At 38.7% G+C, this 17,873-nt stretch overlaps 1 protein-coding gene across 1 annotated transcript in view; it reads left to right on the plus strand.

Annotated features, from left to right (window-relative positions):
• Positions 1-17,873, plus strand: part of zcchc24 (zinc finger, CCHC domain containing 24) — a 38,879-nt gene that overhangs the window by 14,261 nt on the left and 6,745 nt on the right. The window lies entirely within an intron of this gene.

Below are 17,873 nucleotides of genomic sequence, written 5' to 3' on the forward strand. Positions count from 1 at the left end.
TTGGCCTTATCTAGCATGGAAACACATCCTGCCTCTTTGGAGCAATAGATAATGTATAACCGTGAGCTCATCTCATACCGTGCACCTTAAAGGCCGAAGTATGGTCCATTTTTTAAGTGTATGCCTGGGTCCGCGTACAGTGCGCGTGACACAATTTTCACAATGAGCATGCATCGAACATCAGCGCACATGCATGAGTCAAATAATAAACTGTGCTTTGCAAGGGTGTGCGTTCGCTGGCATATGGGTAAAAAACTATATTACACAGGGCTTATGAGATCAATCTCTCTCATTACAGTCACTAAATTTCATGTTTGCACAACTGAACCCCTATTGCTCACGTTTGACTTAAAGATGTGTAAGGCCTCTCTTTTCCATTCAAAACGAGTATTACTGGGGTCTTACTGGGAGTGCTCATGCAGAGGGCCAGGGCACACAAGCACAGTGGATGGTGTCAGAGAAATAAAACACAGCAAGCTTTGTGTTCAGGTCTGAATCGGGATTGTCAGGAAGGGCCTAGTGCTGGGAATGGCCAATGTTAATTAAGGGTCCCATTGTTTGTCTTAAGGATCCCCAGACGAAGGGGTCAGGAAGTCAGTACGTATTGTTCACCCAGTGGGATGCTGACTACAGCATAAGCCGAAACCACAGATCTTGCTTTTTTAATCACAGTAAAGACAATCTCCTGTTTTTTTTATAGCAATAGAGTCAGCCAGCTGTGATTGGAGGCTGTAACATCACTTGTGCTAGTACATGACTTGACATGGATGGATGGACTGACAGATGGTCAGACAGAGATAGACAGACCACAAAAACACTCAGCTATGATTGGAGGAAGGATATAACATCACTTCTAGTAGGGGAGAGCGGGGCACAACATAACACTTTTTGGTTTTGGCTCAATCATTCAAAAAATATTTGATTTTGATTAATTATATTTTTACACAAGCAACACACACATCTCTGCTACAAATGAACATTTGAGGTTTGTTTCTAGTACTTACCATTCATGGACAATTACACCAAACGTGACAGAAGTGCAAACGTTACAACTTACCCCATAGGTGGGGTTCATTGTAACAGGCAGGGGGTTAGTTGTAACACTTGCTAAAAATTAAGTATTTTAATACTACTTTTTTATATACTTGAAGTGAATATTGTTTATATATCTGTCTATAATAGACCGGTATCCACACTGTATTCATTCATTCAGCCCTTTTCTAACAATAGTTCAATTATAAATGGGTACAAATGTCTAAATATGTGAGAAAAAGCAGCACAATTATGACAAAAATTTGTTTATATGTGACCCAGTCTGTAATAACCATACTACAGTTTCAAAATCAAATTCTGATATAATGAGCATCAAAGTCTGATTTTAGCCATTCATTTCATTATGATTTCAATCTGTGACATGACCTTATTCAATCAATATTAAAGATATGAACAAAAATTAATTTGACACACGATTTTTGATAAGACAGGCACATTTATTTTATTTATTTAAAATATTTTCAAGCCCACCAAAAAAGTTGCTAAGAGCTGCAGACATATTTCAAAACGATGCTATGTTTTAGTCAACAAGACACTGATTAATATGACATGGCATTGGATTTGGTATCTTGCACACCCAATTTAGAAACCGAAAAAACATATGACGAAAAAATGTACTTACTTGGCACCAAACCACTCGTTCATCAATAACTCTTTGGAAAATATTATACATTTCCAATAATTTGCGGGAGATCGTCTTTTGGCAGCGTGAAAAAAATACCGTAAAAACAAAACGCTCAACCTTGTGCAACAATGTAAACGGTCCGTGTTACCCTGCGTTAGTTTTTTCATTTAAAATGCGAGTGGGAGAAATGACAGCTTTAAATTGATGCAAACTAATATTATGTCAGAGTTGGCTGCTTGTGTTGTTAGTAAACATGATGCACAGCGATTTGTCTATGTACATGTAAGAGCTTTCTCTGAAAGCAATCGATAAAAATAAGCTCGCACAAAATTTCTCATGCTCTCAAAATGAAACAAAAATGAAAGAGACAGAGAGCAGCCAAAACGCATCTTAATACCAGGTGTAAACCGGCTAGAATTGTCTTTACACATTGCAAACATTCGCCTGGGTTCACCTGGATTATTTATTTTCAGTGGAACAAAAGGTCTTAAGGACTTGACTTTATTTGCAAAAAAAAAAAGATTTTTTGCTTTTATAAGAATGACAGTGTTGAACCCAAACAGTGTTGAGCTTGATCTTCAGTCTGTTGAGTATCTTGTAGCTGGAAAGCCTGTGTTGAGTCACTGTGGTGGCTGTTAAGGGTTCAGGGAAGTAGCGGGGGTGTACGGGAGAGCGTGACTGAGAGGGGGAAGGGCATTATGGGAATGTTTTTACAGTCTGACCTGTGATCTTCCTTCCATTCTGCTCCAGTCCAGTCTTGACACACTAGAGTCTATCTGGTTCCTGGTCCTACCTACAGTATGTATGCCTCTCCAGAGATAGCAAATGTAGTTTTTGTGTGTGAAAGAAAAATTGTCGAGAGTATCAGCAAAAAAGTGAAATATAAACACAGCTTATCTGTGTAAGACTGGAGACATGACAGACAGGCCTTTTCTACTTTGAAAACCGAAGAGAATTGTTTACATGGGTATTTACTACACAATAAATCCCTTGCCGTTATCGTAGCAGAGTAAGATAAACAGATAGTATGATGATACATTGACAAACAGCAATGTTAAATGGCTTACATGTGTACAACAGGGTCCCACAGTACTAATGCTTGGAATCGAAAGTCCACTTTGTTAAAAATGAAACCGTAAGGAAACAGCAGTGCATTTCTCAACCACTTTCTCAACCATGTGCTCTGAAATAAGATGGAAACATTTAGATACATTACCTCCACCAGCCAATCAACCTGTTCATGTCATTCATAGCTACAGTAACTTAATCCCATTCGCAGCTGTACAAGTCGTAAGGGTTAGCCGGGGTTGGCTCAGGGATCCTTGGGAATTGAGGTTTTTTGACCAATACAGTTTATTTACTGAAAGCATTGTGATAGCAAGAGTCCTGTATGAAACATGGACTTACAAACATGATTGTTAAGACTCAATCGTTTTCAGGAATATACTGTAGAGGAGGGCGTTTAAGGTTCTCAAGTCGGACTATGGCAACATATTTAGTTTGTGTGAATCTGTTGCCATGAAACCATTCGATACAGCCCACAATTTCCATCCCATGTGTCATCTGTTTTCAAGGACCGCACGGTACATTAATATGATAAATGTATGCATGCTGTGTGAGAGATGATTTCGAATGTGATCAGAAACGGCTAATAGAAAAGTCGGCATTATCTGTGGGAGATTTTTGACCGGTGCCAGCTAGTGTAAATGTGAACCCCCTGCATTTTCCCAATGAAACGAAATACATTGAAAACATTTATTTACACATCAAGCCAAAAGTAAACCTCCTCCTGAGAAACTAAAGAACACAATGTGCTCATTCATAAATAAGATTCCCACCCGCACCTTTCTCACCGAGCTGAACCTGTAAACCCAGATTCGGTTATATTATAATGCTTATAGTAATGTTATAAAGGATATTGAAGGTAATCCAGGCAGGGAGATTTTCGATATGATTCATATTAGCTTGCTAAGATAGCCAAACAAGCTCTGGTTTGTTTTACAGGATGTAGGGCTTACCTGTATTACAGACATTTAGATCCAGCAGGTTTTTAAAAACAGACATCAGAAATGTTTTTGAAGCGTATTCTGTTATTATTCTGGGAACTGAATGAACGTAGTGTTGACCTTATGATGTGAACTCATCAACCTTGCTGAGTAAATGATATGAGATCTTTCAATAGTTGTTTGGCAGGCTAACCAAAATCTTTTCCAGTAACCCTGCCTGTGAAGGACCAACACAAACTTCTTAAAGATATGACCACACCAGTGACAACCCATTTATCTGTCTACACTAGACGAAGAGATGTGGAGCGTAAAATCAAGAACTTCTTTTCCAATTTCCATTACTCTTCTCCAAGCTGCATGCTTTGTTTTCATTGTAAGATTTTTCATGTAAAAGGTTTTGTTCTTATGAGTTTTTGGTGATCTTGTTTTCTGTCCCGGTTAGGACAGAACTACGTTGAAGAGTGTTCTGTGTGGGTACTAACACAGCATGAACTAAAATGTAAAAACAGTCCTTCTCTCTTGAGACGTGTTTTTATACCCTGCAACCTCAGACAATAGAGGCATTGACTGCCAAATTGGTTCCCATAACCTTTGCTTCATAAAATATGTCACTTATAATTTAATTACCCCCTTGATTGACACGCCTTGGTGATAAGGAAGTGTTCATCTTTTACTGTAGCAACAGTGGATCAGCTGTAATGGAACAAAGCCAATAACATGTGTCTCTGTGATGCCTTTTTCTGTTAAACTATAGGAGGAAGATCAATGAAGCTCACAAGAGAATAGAATAAACAGCACTATGGCTTTCTCAGACTGTTTACTTCTTTACTTGCATTTATCTTTTCTCAGCAATTGCAGCTGGTTGTTTGGGTCGGTTTTAGTAATGTGTATGAAATTATGTTGTCGTAGATGCAGCCAACATTAGACCATTTCACACAGAGATTAGGAAAAATGCATCCGGGATTTGTCCAGGATCATTTGATTTTTGGTTCTTTCCCACTGCAAATGATTTTCCGGAATCTGTGCGTGCATCCACACAGATGCCATAAGGATCCCGTAAAGACCTGTGATGTGTTTAAAGTTCTGCACTTGGTAGTTTTTTTCAGCAGCGTTTGAAGTTTGCATATTATTCATGAATTCTCTCTCAAGAAACAACTTGCATGCATTTTTGTTTATGATAAGACCATAAAGGAGCACGTTGCGCGTCGTTTTATCCTGGTGAATAATGCAGCTTTAGCGCGGATAGTGATGAGCTCCCAGATCTCTGTTTAGTCCAGTTTACAGACATTTCTCATTGTGAATGTTATTAAACCCCATTGTCAAAGAGCTAAATTATATTTCTTGTTGCGATGACATTCACGTCCTCATATGGCACTGTTTTGTCTTTGTTCGCACAGGACGCTTTCCATAAATGTTGCGGCAATGTTACTAGGTCCTCTTTATGAAAGGGATGCCAAAACATTTACGGGTTGTGTTTGTCTTCATACAGAAGGCTCCCTGCCAATTTTACGAACATTTTCTGGGATCAAAGTGCTGTGTGAATGGGGTTATAGATATAAACTGGATAATTTGCATCTTATGACTGATCCAGGTCTCAGTAAACAGCCAAATTAAAGTTTTGGTCAAGACTATACTTGTGTTCATTAATTGGATTATTAAAGTTTTTGGGCATGACGTGAAGCGGAACCGTGACTTATTCACGATACAGCACTAGCCTTGAGTACAGTACCATACTACTTTTAAAAATAATTACCATACAATACAAGCTTTAAAGGAAAACACCACCATTTTTCAATATTTTACTATGTTTTTACCTCAACTTAAACAAATTAATACATAGCTCTCTTTTTTTAATATGTGCACTTAATCTTTGTTCAGCGCAACGTGAATGTGTTAGCATTTAGCCTAGCCCCATTCATTCCTTAGGATCCAAACAGGGATGAATTTAGAAGCCAACAAACACTTCCATGTTTTCCTTATTTAAAGAGTGTTACATGAGTAGTTACACGAGTAAGTATGGTGGCACAAAACGTGGCGATTTTTTAAGCAGATAAAAAATGAGAACTATATTGTATGGCGGAAGAGCACTTAGTTTGCAGCACATTGACCATGGGGGCAGTAATATTGAAGGAAGCTTGAGCGAGGGGGGGCAGTCAAGAGTGATGATTGTACTGCACGCCGAGGTCGAAGTCCTCTTCTTCCATACAATATAGTTCTCATTTTTATCTGCTTAAAAAAATCGCCACTTTTTATTTTGTGCCACCATACTTACTTGTGTAACTACTGATGTAACAGTCTTTAAATAGGGAAAACATGGAAGTGTTTGGTGGCTTCTAAATTCATCCCTGTTTGAATCCTAAGGAATGAATGGGGGTAGGCTAAATGCTAACACATTCACGACGCGTTGTACAAAGATTAAGCGCGTGCATACTTTTTATGTACAGTTTTACAATAAAATGCCCTGGATGTTCATATCAGATTTTTACACAATGACCTAGTTTGAGCAGTTAGGTTTGTGTCCTCACTGACCCTGAGTTGACTATGGTACATGTGATGAACTCTTAATTAGAAGGGGAATGCCAAACGTGCATGTGTAACAGACTCAACCGAGCCATCGTGCCTGCTGGTGTTGTAGTTGTGCCCAGAGAGGGGCTTTCATTAAATCCGACATTTGTTCTGACTAAATTTAAATGGAAACATCACTGTTATTTCAAGATTAGGCTCTCTTGGGTTCTGGAAAGGGTGTTTGATCTACAGTACAAGCCCACGTGTTTACTCCAGGATGGCTAACGCTTGTGTTCGATAAGCCCTCTTGAAAAATATCAGTGGTTTGCCAGCTATTTGCCTGTCACCAGTTGTAATTGAGTGCCGAGAAGATTGTCTTTAGTGTAGCCATCGTATAATTTGAGATAGAAATGACAGTTATTTGTAGTAACATTCAGTATTATCAGATTGAGTGGGCTATTAGCTGGACACAAGATGGCAGATTAATATTAATACATTACCACTTCTAATAATGTGGTTGTGTGAGTAATGTTGTGGGTAAGTGCAGACATTTCCTGTAACGTATCCCTTTGTGCTTTATGCACGTTGATCCATTATTGCCATAATATATACATGCTCCATATTAACTTTATGCAACATATGTGCGATGTTGGCTGGTCTCTTGGAAATCTCTCGCTGTTTTCTTTCTGTAACCGGGGTAGGGAGGAACATAGCAAACACTGCGGTATGTTAATAACTGGTTCATTTATTAGTGTGACTGAATGTAATTTTATTGCCTATAAATAAGAAGAGTGCTGGTTCCCAGGACATGATTTATTGAGTGTTGTGTTATTCGGTCTCCAGATGAAGCTGCCATATTGAGGTCTGTGCTGTTTCTCCTTTAAAATGTATTGTTGAGGCTTTTGGAGGGCTGTTGAAGATTATTGTCATTACTTTTTGTGCATGACTGGAAAGCTTTTTTGGAAGCGTTGAACAAGTACGCCTTTGGGCGAGGATGCTGTTCTTAGAAACCTTGGGTGGATGTGACATTTATAGGTGTCACTGAGGTACACTGATTCATTTTTACTTCTGAGACATTATATAGCATAGCAGCTATTACGATCATCATGGCTTATTAATCATACTGTATATTGTTTGGGATATATGATTCAAGTCTCTTTTTTCAAATATTATTGTAAAATAAAATGTATATTTCTTTAATCGAAAAAAAAAAAACATTTAATTTCATGATGTATCTGATGTTGGACGTTTTTCTTGTTTTTTTTCAGACAAAAGAGACTGAACGTTCTGCATGACATGTTTAACAAGTTACATTTAGTTGAAAGTATTTTTAAAACTCTCAATAACTTTTAACGCAGTGATTGTGTATATTTAGCCGTCGCTGTACAGGATAAGAATGCTTATCTCAGCAGTCATTGCTCGCAAAGAGCAGCTGCTAGTGAACAAATTGAGGACACAAGCAATGCTTGTCTTTGTGCAGCATATATGCCATATATATTTTTGTGTCGCTGGCATCTTTTAATTTGGATTGAACGCCAGCGGTACTTGACTACCTTAGATGTATAAATACATGCATTAATAAATAGGAATGTATTTCAAGCTCGATTTAGCATAAAGAGACTCTCTCACACATTGCTGTGGCCAAGTATGAGGGTTGCCTACCTCTGCATCCCCTGTGTCTTCCACACTATAGGGGTTTAGTTTGCTATATTAGTCTGGAATCTATGAACTCTCACGGCTAGCAATCTCAACATGTTTAAGTGAGCGAACAGACTGTGATTTGTACCCCTATAGGATTCTGTATATCCGTACACTTCACAGCAAGTTGCTGTGTTTACTATGGCCAAATGTCTGTTGTTTAGTGTAATATGTAACATATGTCGCTGTTAGCAAATGGAAATCAGGAGACACAGAATCTTGCGATTTTCATCACTGATTAATCGGCATGTTTGTTTGTACAGCGCACCACGCAGACTACGACTCATTTACAATGCACCGAACAATACGAATCTTAATCAGAGGATTTGCAGTTAATTATCAGAGTAAACAGAGCAATTCGGAGAGCGAACCCTCAGGAAGGGCCGAGTTTGATCTGTGTGTGTTTCTGCATCTATCAGCAAATCAATCTCTTCTGTATCTCGTCCAAACTAAACAGAGATTAGTAGAAAGTTGAGTTTTTCCCCTCATCTTCTCTGCGGGGTAATTGAGCGCGTTGTATCTGGTGGAACTGGTGCTGCGTAGAGCTTAGTCCCATGGGAGCCAGGGCGAGAGGCTCCAGCACCGGGGCCTCCATTGTTTATACTGATGGATTCCAGATGCTGGCAGTGGGAGCAGCCAAACTCCAGGGGCCTACGCCAAAAAACCAGGAAGCTGTCCAGCGCTATCTGGAATACTTGGAAACGTCGCTGAGCTTTGTAATAACCTAGAACAGCAAAAGGGCCAAAATCTGTGCGGAGTTTAAAACTAATTATGAGTGACTGTATGTGTTTCACAATTCAGAATAGTTTGTTCAGGAAATGTTTACTGTATGCGAGTTGCCTGTGGGCATTGGTTTGCCAAATAAGTGTTGATTGTGATCTAGTGTTAGGAAGTGATTGAGTTATCAGTGTTAGGATCTGATGTCACAATACAAGATTATTTCTATAGCATTTTTTTAATACAGTAAAAACAGTATAAAAATATCTAGAATGCACGGTGCTTTTTACACAAAAGATGAATGGTTGCAATTGTAAGGTGTTGTGGTTGATGACTAGTACTTGGTTATTAGCCGCTTCCTTCCCTTTCACATTATGACCACAGATCCAATATCAGCACTCCTGGACTCCGCAGCACTAATCATCAAATTAAGAAAAACTTCAAGGCTGACCTCAGGTCAGCAACTAAAGCTATAATGTGTCAATATCAACTTAACCTGCTTTCTCTTTGGGGGTTTCAAAGAATTCTCTCTCAGAGACCACGAGTTTAAGGAGGATTGTTTTTCTTAACACTGAGACATTATGAACAGACAGATTTATCATTTAACACCACACCTGTTCTCCCCCGTCAGTCTTCGCGATGCCGTCCTTGCCGTTCGGGCATAAAAAGAGACAGCTGCAGTTAGAAAGGGACACACTAGCTTCATTTATGCGCTCTAGTTGGGATTAATAAAAAACACCAGCGTGCACCTGACTGGAATGCCTGCTCGACTCCGGAAATCACACACAGACGCAGCTGATGAGCTCAACACTGTCATTCTTGTGTGCGAGACGCTGGGAAAGGCCATCTGCAGGCTCTGTGTTGGCCTTGCCTGAATCTCCTCATCCAGGCCAGACAGAGCTCTGCTTGATCCATTCATTCACATATTGTGATGGTAATGATGACCCAGAGCTCAGTAACATGCGCTGGTACCTTTAATCTGTTTACATGTGGAAAGTGCATTCATGACATCAATTAACATGACTTTGAAATGTCTATATTATTAAATATCAGTGGTAGACGGTGACTTCTTTTTCGAGGGCGCTCGATGCGAAGTTCGTCACAACATGTATGTAGCCCGTCTTGTGTGTGTGTGATTTCAAAATATGTGTTCTTCGCATCGAGTGATCCTATGTGCATCACGTGTCTTGTCAAAATAAGTGCCAGGGTTTATGATGAAAGAGAAGCTTGCGTTTGCCAGATACTCATATAATCTCATGCGTAATCAGAGTTTACTGTTAAGGGAGTGTCTTGCATGTATTTTATGAACGTGAGCGTCTCTTTTATAATAAACGGTTTTGGCGCGTGTGCAGCAGGCACTTATTTTTGACAAAACACGTGTCTGAAAAAAATGATTCATTCAATGTACACATTTTTTTTAAGGTAAATAAATTGATTGCAACCCCTTACCTTAAAAAGTTGAGTAAATTGAATGAATCATATTTTTCAGTGTGGTTCACATGATGCAGCAAACAAATATTTTGCAAACACGAACAACACACATGACACTCCAAACACTTATTTTGAATTTTCACTCCTCGGATGAGCAGTCACGAGCCGCCACTGTTAAATATTATATGTATTTTTCATATTTTTGCTAAAAATCTGCTAAAACTTACTTTTGAGGACATTTAGGGCCAGATTTACTTAACGGGGCGAATTAGCATGCAAGCGCAATTTACAAAAAAGCGCAAATTAAATACTACAGACACAACAGCTGATTTCCATAATGACCAACGCAATCTACTAAGAGCAGCGCAAATTTGTTCAGGGTCGCAAACCCAGCACAAGTTCAGCACCACGGTTATCACAGCTGAAAGTTCGGGGTGTGTATTCCAGCTGAAGAAGCCTTAGGATACCGAAAACAGATAACAGTAAATCGCGTTGCGTGAATCATTTAAATAATCTCCTTCCAAAAATTTTGCGTCTGAAAGGGAAACTCCTAGAAATGCATATCTAATAAGGTCAGTTGCAAAAATAATGGAACCACACCTTTTACTGTGCGTCTTTATTAAAGCAACACCAAAGAGTTTTTTTTATCTTAAAATAACGTTTCCAAAAAAGTTTCAGTGGTTCATCCACTCAAAACAGGGTGAACGGCACTTTTACATTCGCGTTGCAGCCCTCTATCGGCCAAAACCGCACTAAAGAAGTTTCCAACCGTCGGGTAGTGGTCCTGTAGTTCGAGTGAAAACTACAAAAACTTGCTTTACGGCAAACCTACAATCCAATCAGAGCCAGCTATGCTGCAGTATTTACGACAGTGCTAATGAACAATTATGCTTCTAACCTGTAGGGGGAGCAAAGAGCAATAAGTCTTTAGTGTTGCTTTAAATTTTGACAGTTTAATGCCAAAATTATGGTTTGCGCTGGCACAAGCTGTTAGTAAATCTGGCCCTTAGGGGGCATGCACACCAAAGCTTTTACGCCCACGGCCGGCGCATGTTTTCAATTGTTTCCAATGGAAGCTCGCCGTTTTCAAATAAGCCAGCAGCTAGCGGTTTTCTTCCACGCTGAAAGAAAGGTGGTTTTTCCGCGGTCAGTGCTGAGCGCCGAGAGTTTAAAAATATTCAACTTTGGGTGAAAAGCTCCGCTCGTCAATGTCAGTTCTCACACGGCTGTCCAATCACAGTGGAGGAGAGGCGGGACATTACCACAGCAACCAACCGTCTCACAGCTGACGTATCAAAGCTACCAAAGAGCTTAGCTGAAGAAAGCTGGCACTCAGCTGAAAACAGCTGGCATTCGCCGTCCTCCAGGCGTTTTCAGCAGTGTTTAAAAGTTTTGGTGTGCACAACCCCTTAAAGGAATAGTTCACCCAAAAATTTAAATTCAGTCATTAATTACTCGCTGTCTTGTTATTACAAACCTGTAAAAATGTCTCTGTTCTGATGAAGACGAAGGAAGATATTTTGAGGAAACCAATCAGAGGCCCCATTGACTTCCATAGTAGGATAGAATAATACTGTACTATGGAAGTCAATGGGGCCTCTGATAGGTTATCAAAATATCTTCCTTTGTGTTCATCAGAACAAAGACATTTACTGTATACAGGTTTATAACAACATAGTATTATAATAAGCTTTATATGAAAACCAACAGAAGTCTGTGATCTATAAAGTAAACTTGTTCCTCATACAAGAAAAAATGATATTCAGCTGTCACATGTGTTCGGTGCTCTGCTTCTTAGAATTGTCTTGTTTTTCTGTGCATGTATTTCTGTCAGCAACGTCAAGTTCAACTTAATTTAGATGGGACAGATTTGTAAGAATGAGGAACGAATGAGAATGTTCTTTGTGGTAGGCCAGTTATCCAAGACTGTGGGTTTCCTAATGTTGGATTGACCAAACTTTATGTGCACTTTGTGTGCTGCAACATTTGTTGTGTTTAAATGTGACTTAAAAAAGTGACATAAAAATGTAGATTCTCCGCACGAGATTTAACATGCATTTCCTTTCAAAACCAAACTTCGGCAATTGAGGCTAAAACGAGTTACTTTCAAGAATTCTCTTAAATAGGGTTGCCATTTATCAAAAAATTCCTCATTTTTGCACATAGCACAATAACAAAGCGGTCGAAAACAAAATTGTATAATTGTTGTTTCATTGGTTTGTTACATCAAGTCTTTTTCCTGTTTTCTTCTAACATGCACTATATTATAAAGTAAAGAAATGTTTGGTTATGTTTAAACTAGCTCCCTGAGAGACAGGTTTGTGTTTCTTGCTGCAAAACACTTTTTTTTTTTAAATAAATTATTAGTGCATATGCTGTTCTCTTTCTGAACTCACCCTGAACAAACCCTTCCTAACATTTCCCTCCGTTGGAAAGGCCTTATCTCTTATGTGGTGCGGATGCCTCCAAACACTGATACTCCAAAACACTATCTCTCTCGCTTTCCTCCTCTGGCACCCTTTTGTTAATCTGGATAGTCTTAATTCAAAACAGAGTTGATTTGAAAAGGGACCCTTAGTGTTTTCTCATGTTATACCAGTGTGCAACTCATCTGCTTCTGATTTCCTTCCCCCTTCAGTCCTGTATGGCCTGATTGGAGGAACGTCTCCAGCTGTGAACGATGACTGCTGTACTGTGGTATTTGTCCTGTTGCAGGGAGGTTGGCTTTGCTGCAAGGACAGTCAGAGCTCCCCAACCCCCCCTTCGGTCTCCAAAGAGAACACAGCTGGGGGGATGGCGAGGAGATGCTAGATCTGATCTTCTTCCTCGTTTACAGTTTATAGTCACAGAATACTTGTATCTAATGTCCTAAGCATTCCCAAAGCTAAAAGGGTCACCCTGCTGTTTGGTTTATGGTGGAGTGATGGTGTGTGGAACATTGGATTCACTGTATCGCTGTTGACAGGCTGTAAAATATTTTACGTGTGTGTGTGTGTGTGTTTATGGTTACGTTTTCATGGTGGGTGACTGTTTTGTTCGCTTTCTGTTCCAAAACAATAACTATGACTCCCTAAAACAGCTGGATTGTAAGGGCATCGCTCCAAAAACCATTAATCTTAACAGAATTATTCACCAAAAAATTAAACTGTGGAGCAGAGTGTCCCAGCGGTTCTTATGGGGTTGCATTTTGTATGATTTCATAATTATGAATCATTTGTGGACATTGATTGTATTGTGAAGCAATTTCTGTGCTATTTTGTAAAATAATACAAAAATGAGTGGGATTGGAACGATTACCAAACGATTCTTTTAATTCAGTCGGCCTCTGAAATAAACATAGACTTAAAGCACCTTCATAGATGGGTTCGGAGATATACTGTATATCAAACATCAGCGTTTCCTTTAATGTTGCTCTTATCGATTCCCTTCCTGTCTTTTAGCTCTGTTTTCATTAGATAAACAGCTAAATTGATTTACACAAACCTGCTGTGTCCATTAAGCTCAGTGTTGGGTTAATATGGTCACATTACTTCTAAAGCGCTGGGTAGAACTGTGTAAACATATCCGAAACACACAGGCTTTACTCCGGATTTGTTTAGATTGTGGCATTAATGTCAACGGTGTTCGTTTGTCATTTCTCTGGTGGTGGCCGTAAGTTGAGCGAGTTGAACTTCCGTTCGCTTTATTTCCTCTGAGATTGTTATGTTTGGAAAATAAAGAGGGTTTTGTTTTGTGCAATTGCTTATTTTGCAGAAAGAATATTCAGTAATATGATAAATATTTTTCAGGGCTGTTTGTAAAGTTCACATCCGGTGGTTGTGAGATGATAGTCCTTAATTTGCTGCAGGTTATTAAAAGAAAAATCAACCATATTTAAAAATCTGTGTTACCAATATAACAAAGCTTTCTTTAATGTTGCTTGTGAGAATTTTTAACCATATATAAAAAAATATAAATTTGTAGGGTTAGGTTAAGGTTTATATTTTTTATTTATGTAAAATGTTTTATTTATTTATATTTTATTTCCTACCATTACTTGTGGAGAAACGCTGGATTCAATCTCCTGAGAATTATACAATGTTAATTTCAGCATATTTCCTTCAGATTTTCAGTGTAGCTCTATTGGTCTGAAATCTATTAAAAACACAACCAAAATAGGTCAGACTGCTGTAAACAGAATATCATGTGTGTCCTCTGGCTCTTACCCAGAGACCACTGCAGTGCTGGATATATAGAGGCTTTTTCATAGAGTTGTGAATTCTTAGACTGCTGATCAGATCACTGTCGTAGAGATGCCCAGGGGCTTAGCAACCATCATGACATTCAAGCAATCTGGGTTGACCGACATATTTTGGGCAATAATGGTTATATTTGCTTGGCTGCGATGCAAAGCTGATAAATGGTGGCTTTAAAGGGACCCCTGCTGAAAAAACCAGCATACCAGCAAGACCAGCATATGTTGTGTTTTGGTGCTGGTTTGCTATTGAACACCAGCTAAACCAGCATCAGCACCAGCATTAGCACCAGCTAAACCAGCACCAAACCAGCATTAGCACCAGCTAAACCAGCATTAGCACCAGCATCCCATGCTGGTCATACCAGCATATGTTGTGTTTTGGTGCTGGTATGCTGTGACTACCAGCTAAACCAGCATAGACCAGCATAATTCCCATGCTGGTCCATGCTGGTTTGATGCTGTGTTTTTCAGCAGGGACACTACAATTTTTTTAAAATATGCTAATTTTCCAGCTCCATAGAGTTAAACATTTGATTTTTATCGTTTTGGAATCCATTCAGCCGATCTCTGGGTCTGGCGGTAGCATTTTTAGCATAGCTTAGCATAATCCATTGAATCTGATTAGACCATTAGCATCGCGCTTAAAAATAACCAAAGAGTTTCAATATTTTTCCTATTTAAACTTGACCCTTCTGTAGTTACATCGTGTACTAAGACCGATGAAAAATTAAAAGTTGCGATTTTCTAGGCCGATATGGCTAGGAACTATACTCTCAAACTGGTGTAAAAATCAAAAGCTTTGTTGTTGTAACATGGCTGCAGCAGGCATAGTGATATTACGCACTGCCCGAAATTAGTCCCCTTGGTTACTTTCAATAGCTGGTGACTATTTTCAGGTGACGTGTAATATTATTGATTATTATGCCAGTTTGAGAGTATAGTTCCTAGCTATATTGGCCTAGAAAACCGCAACTTTTTCTTTTCTGTCGGTCTTAGTACACATTGTAACTACAAAAGAGTCAAGTTCTAACTAGGAAAAATATCGAAACTCTTTGGTTTTTTTACGTGATGCTAATGGTCTAATCAGATTCAATGGATTGTGCTGAGCTATGCTAAAAGTGGTAGCGCCAGACCCGGAGATCAGCTGAATGGATTCCAAAACGGTAAAAATCAAATGTTTAACTCTAGGGGAGCTGAAAAATTAACATATTTTCATAAAAAGGGGAATGTTTCTTTAAAAGCGAGCATAAGCTTCTCATAAGCTTTTCATTAACAAACAATCAAACGAATTTGTGAGCAGACATCCTAATATTCCATTATTTAAGACAGTTCTTAAAATCTGGCATATAGCTACATTTCACAGCATGGTGCAACCCTTTGCGCCAAAATCATTCTTCATGTTGAGTTAGTTATTGCATATTTAAAAGACATCAGTAATGTTCGGCCCACATCAGTGTTTCTGACGCCAGTTATTACATCCACGCCAGACCACCAGCATTACGGTACTGGAGGATTCGGTACCATCATATTTACGTCAGTCTTTCTAAGAAGTTTGAAAGTCGCCAAACAACAGCCACAAACATCATGGTTTCCAGCTGTTGTCGACAGTTTTGTTGAAAGTGGTTAAGTCATGTTGTTTGAGGGTCGGGGAGGAGGACCGTTTACATGCACGGTGTCAGTTAGCCAGTTGGCTTTGGTTGGATAGAGCAGATGTTAACGAATGATTTCACCTTCCGTTACTCATATGGGCCTTGGAGCCTCAGCTCTCAATCTCCTCAACTTTAAAAGCAGCTTTAGACCGACTCATCCCCTTAAGAGTGTGGAATAAACACACCAGCAGCCTGGGAAGGGGACAAATTGTTATGCAAGATTACACATGGTTATGCAGGCATTTACATTATAAATCAGTGTCACAGCAATTTAACAAAAATCCTAGCCAATCAAATGAGTTCATAGCACTTTTTTATTATTTTCTATTTATTTGCTTTTTGCAGAGTTGAGTCAAAAGGGAAACTGGAAATATGCTGAACTCAGTGGTCACAGAGCATGTTTGAACCACAGTACAATTATCCAGGGTTACAATTCACTCACATGATTGAAATCATTCAAATTCCCCGTATTCAGGATTTGTTCAGTGGTTTGGAGTCTGAACTCTCTGGGGAAGTTTACCACCATACCACACATAGCAACTCATTCAGTAAGATGATGAAGTTAGCAGCTCTCTATAAATACCACCATTATGTTTGTTGATGCTTTTTGTGTGTTTTTGCAGTTCAGCACAGAAGGGTTTTGGAGAAACTTATGGTCATGGAAAAAAACATAATATTTATCTTTTCAGTTATTGTCACCATTAAGTAATTTTATGAAATTGGTTTTCATAATAAAATATTTGTGAGAATAATACATCTGCTGTATAGTTGCTTATTACTCAAAAACAGCCTCTCCAATAGATTTGTAGTTTTTCAGATTCTCTTTTGTTAAATAAATAAACTCTGATGTGTTTCTATAGGTCAGAAAAAAGCTAATATTAGTACCTTAACAAATGTCCAATACCTGCTCCTAAATAGTAAATATCAGGACCTTTTTAAAGGGTACCATGCCAGGGACCGCTTGGACCATATTTTTTTGACAGTGTAGAGGATTGCGCTAGCAGTGCAAAGGACATGGTTTCAATTCCATTGAACACTCATGATGAAGAAATGTAAACCTTGAATGTCATCACCAAATGAATCAAATTAAATGTAAAAATATGCAAAAGAGAAATTCTAAAATATTTAAAGAGACACTCCACTTTTTTGAAAATATGCTCATTTTCCAGCTCCCCTAGAGTTAAATATTTGATTTTTACCATTTTGGAATCCATTCAGCTGATCTCCGGGTCTGGCGCTAGCACTTTTAGCATAGCTTAGCACAATCCATTGAATCTGATTAGACCATTAGCATTGCGCCTAAAAAAAATAACCAAAGAGTTTCAATATTTTTCCTATTTAAAACTTGACTCTTCTGTAGTTACATCGTGTACTAAGACAGACGGAAAATTAAAAGTAGGAGGAGCAATGATACAACGCAGTGCCCGAAAATAGTCCCCTGCTATTTTCGGCTGCTGCATAATATCATTGCGCCTCCTGCAGCCATGTTACAGCAGCAAAGTCCTTGATTATTACGCCAGAATGAGAGAATAGTTCCTAGCCGTATATGCCTAGAAAATCGCAACTTTTAATTTTAGTAGTCTTAGTACACAATGTAACTACAGAAGTGTCAAGTTGGTAATAGGAAAAATATCGAAACTTTTTGGTAATTTTTTAGCGATGCTAATGGTCTAATCAGATTCAATTGATTGTGCTAAGCTATGCTAAAAGTGCTAGCGCCAGACCCGGAAACCGGCTTAATGGATTTCAAAATGGTAAGAATTAAATGTTTAACTCTAGGGGAGCTGGAAATGAGCATATTTTCAAAAAAGTGGATTTTTCCTTTAAGAATCAATCATATGATGGCTTGAGGAAAAACAGAGACTAAGTTTTGCATAAAATTTGGCCAGTCACAAATTTTACTGTGGTGTTTCAGAGCATATATTAAAAGTATTTTATCACAAAAAATAACA

The sequence above is a fragment of the Paramisgurnus dabryanus genome, chromosome 20 (genome assembly GCF_030506205.2).
Source record: "Paramisgurnus dabryanus chromosome 20, PD_genome_1.1, whole genome shotgun sequence".
NCBI classification, from domain to species: domain Eukaryota; kingdom Metazoa; phylum Chordata; class Actinopteri; order Cypriniformes; family Cobitidae; genus Paramisgurnus; species Paramisgurnus dabryanus.